General features: G+C 38.4%; 1 non-coding gene across 1 annotated transcript; it reads right to left on the bottom strand.

The window, feature by feature from the left end:
* Positions 1-760: 760 nt before the first annotated feature.
* On the bottom strand, positions 761-867 carry LOC139869574 (small nucleolar RNA R71). Its single transcript, XR_011766179.1, has one exon. It is a non-coding gene; the product is annotated as a small nucleolar RNA R71 (small nucleolar RNA).
* Between the last annotated feature and the right edge of the window lie 2,971 nt (positions 868-3,838).

Raw genomic sequence — 3,838 nt, 5'->3', positions numbered from 1 at the left:
TCATGATATTATGATATATTAATATATCTTAATATGATATATATACATTTAAATGTCGTTACAACGATAATCGTTACATATATGTCTCGTTTCGAAATCCTTAAGTTAGTAGTCTTGTTTTTATGTATATAACTCATTGTTAATATACTTATGGAGATACTCACTTATCATAATCTCATGTTAACTATATGTATATCCATATATATATCGTCATGTTGTTTTTACAAGTTTTAACGTTCGTGAATCGTCGGTCAACTTGGTTGGTCAATTGTCTACATTAAACTCATTTCAAATAATCAAGTCTTAATAAGTTTGATTGCTTAACATGTTGGAAACATTTAATCATGTAAAAATCAATTTCATTTAATATATATAAACATGGAAAGTTAGGGTCACTACATCAATGGCGGCCAAGATGAAGGCAACCCGAACCGAACAAGGTAGTGCCATTACTCCGCCCACTGGTGAGGTAAATTTTGAAATAAAAGGACCTATTCTCCAAATGATTAATAACAGGTGTCAATTTGGTGGTGGTCCGAATGAAGATGCAAACGAACATATCCGTCTTTTTCAAGAGATATGTCTTCTTTTCAATCTTAAACCCGACACTGACCAGGCCATATTTTTAAGACTTTTCCCATGGACACTCCACGGGGAAGCACGAAGTTGGTTAGATTCATTGGCCAAGGCTACGATAGAAACTTGGGATGGTATGTTGGAAAATTTTCTTAAGAAATATTTTCCAGCTTCTAAGTCCGCGAGACTCCAATACGAAATTACCCAATTCTATCAAAAGCTGATGGAAACCTTGTACGAAGCATGGAATCGATTTTCTAAAATGCTAAGAGGTTGTCCAAACCATGGTTTGGATACCTTTCAAAAAGTCCAAATCTTTTACAAGGGTTGTGATGTTGCAACCCGAATTTCCATTGATCAAGCGGCCGGAGGTTCACTTATGGACAAAACCGAGCAAGAGGCTTATGAGATAATCGAGAAACTAGCCGATTATTCTCATGAGTGGCATCAAGAACGACCAATTACTCGTAATGCTCAAGTCCAAAGCGCCGGTGCTTATGATGACCTTAGTTCCCTAAGTGTGAAAATAGATGGTGTTGCTCGAAACATGGACAAAATCACCAAGGAAATTCATAGTATGAAAGTAGGTTGTGAATACTGTGGTGGTCTTCATTTAGGAAAAGATTGTGATGCCGGTTTAACAATGGCTCAAAAAGAAGAAGTGGCTTTCATAAGTCAAAGAAATAATAATCAATTTCAAGGAAGAGCCTAATTTAACCGGAACTTCAACAACCCCTACAACCCTCAAGGTCAAAATTCCAATTACTAACAAGGGTCAAGTAGTGGGTTCCAACAACAAACTTCGGGTTTTTAGCAAAAACCCCAACAGGAAGATAAAAAGTCAAATTTGGAGAGTTTGTTGGAAAAGTTGATTGCATCACAAACTCAGCTTGTCACAAACATAAACCAAACAAACGAGAAAAACGAACACCAGTTTAGAAACCAACAAGCCTCAATTCAGAATTTGGAGAAGCAGATGAGTGGTTTAGCTAGTTTACTTAGTGAGATAAAACCAGGAAGTTTACCGGGCGATACCATTAAGAACCCTCGAAATGAGCACGCCAATGTTATCACCACATGGAGTGGTTTAGCATACGAAGCTCCAAAGATGCCCAAAAATTCTGATTTCAGTGTTCCGTTTAACCGAAATGATGAACCGGTTAAGGATCCGGAACAAGTGGTTGAAAAGGAAGAACGGGAGAAACCCGTAATGAAACCATATCAACCACCGCTCCCATACCCAAGGAAGCAACAACAAGAAAGGCTAGAATCCGAAAGGTCAAAATTTCTTGATATGTTTAAACAAATTAACATAAATATGTCTTTCATTAATGTAATCTCAGGTATGCCCAAGTATGCTAAGTTCTTAAAAGACTTACTTACTAATCGGAATAAAATGGAGGAACTTTCATCAGTCACTATGAATGCTAATTGTTCCGCAATCTTGATGAACAAAATACCAAAGAAGTTAGCAGATCCTGGAAGTTTTACCATACCATGTCTCCTAGGAGATTTGGAATGCATTAAAGCATTAGCGGATTTAGGGGCTAGCATAAATTTAATGCCTTATTCAATATATGTTAAGCTAAACCCCGGGGTACTAAAACCAACCCGAATGGCAATTCAACTAGCAGACCGCTCTGTTAAATTCCCTCGTGGGATTTTAGAGAATATGTTAGTAAAAGTGGGTACCCTAGTATTTCCGGCCGATTTTGTAATTTTGGACATGGAAGAGGACACACGTGTGCCTCTTATATTGGGTCGACCTTTCCTCAATACCGCTAGAGCTATGATAGATGTTCATGGGCAGAAATTGACCCTTAGTATTGAGGATGTTAAGGTTACCTTTTCCGTTGACCATGCCTTGCAATACCCTGAGTCTACTGATGACCAATGTTATTATTTATAAATCGTAGACGCATATTCAGAGTTGTTGCAGGAATTTCCAGAATTGCAAGGTTCGGGAGAATGCATTTTGGCAGAAGGTGATGAAGAAAACATGGTGGAAGAAGTGGAGATGTTGACCACCTTGATGGCTAACGGTTATGAGCCAAATGATGAAGAATACAGAAAGTTGGATTTAAAAAATGAGTACCGATGTAAAACATCGATTGAAGAACCTCCCGTTTTGGAACTCAAGCCACTTCCAAGTCACTTGGAATATGCTTACCTTCAAGAGGATTCTACTCTCCTGGTTATCATTTCATCCGAACTCTCTGTAAGTGAGAAGTCTAAACTTGTTTCCATGTTAAAAGCCCATAAACCGGCTCTAGCATGGAAAATTCATGACATCAAGGGTATAAGTCCCTCTTATTATACACATAAGATATTGATGGAAGATAACTATAAGCCATGTGTACAAAGACAAAGGCGACTGAACCCTAATATGCAAGAGGTCGTTAAAAAGGAGATTGTCAAACTCCTAGATGCGGGTCTTATTTACCTAATTTTGGATAGTCCTTGGGTGAGTCCGGTCCAATGTGTACCCAAAAAGGGTAGCATGACCGTTATCACCAATGAAAACGATCAATTAATTTACACTAGGACTATCACGGGTTGGAGGGTATGCATTGATTATAGAAAATTAAATGATGCTACCCGAAAAGACCACTTTCCCCTTCCTTACATTGATCAAATGTTGGAAAGGTTAGCAGGAAAGAACTTTTATTGTTTTCTGGATGGTTTCTCGGGATATTTCCAAATCCCTATAGCACCCGAGGACCAAGAGAAAACCACCTTTACATGCCCTTATGGTACTTTCTCCTATCGACGTATGCCCTTTGGCTTATCCAATGCTCCTGCTACCTTTCAAAGGTGTATGGTAGCTATTTTTCATGATATGATTGAAGACTTTATGGAAGTATTCATGGATGACCTTTCAGTCTTCGGTGATTCTTTTGATTCATGTCTTCATAATCTTGAGCGTATGTTGATTAGGTGTGAAGAATCTAATCTTGTACTTAACTGGGAAAAATGCCATTTTATGGTAAGAGAGGGCATTGTTTTAGGTCATAAAATTTTCTCTGCGGGACTGGAGGTAGACAGAGCTAAAGTGGAAGTCATAGCCAAATTACCACCACCGTCAAATGTGAAAGGTGTAAGAAGTTTTCTGGGGCACGCCGGTTTCTACCGTCGGTTCATTAAAGATTTTTCTAAAATTGCAACCCCGATGAACAAACTTCTTGAGAAAGACGCTCCATTTGTCTTTACGGACGAGTGTCTTAACGCCTTTAACCTCCTTAAAGCAAAACTCACGCAATCA

The sequence above is a fragment of the Rutidosis leptorrhynchoides genome, chromosome 9, assembly GCF_046630445.1.
Source record: "Rutidosis leptorrhynchoides isolate AG116_Rl617_1_P2 chromosome 9, CSIRO_AGI_Rlap_v1, whole genome shotgun sequence".
Taxonomy (NCBI): Eukaryota; Viridiplantae; Streptophyta; class Magnoliopsida; order Asterales; family Asteraceae; genus Rutidosis; species Rutidosis leptorrhynchoides.
The sequence above is the reverse complement of the archived record's forward strand: the minus strand, read 5'-3'. Positions and strand labels throughout refer to the sequence as shown.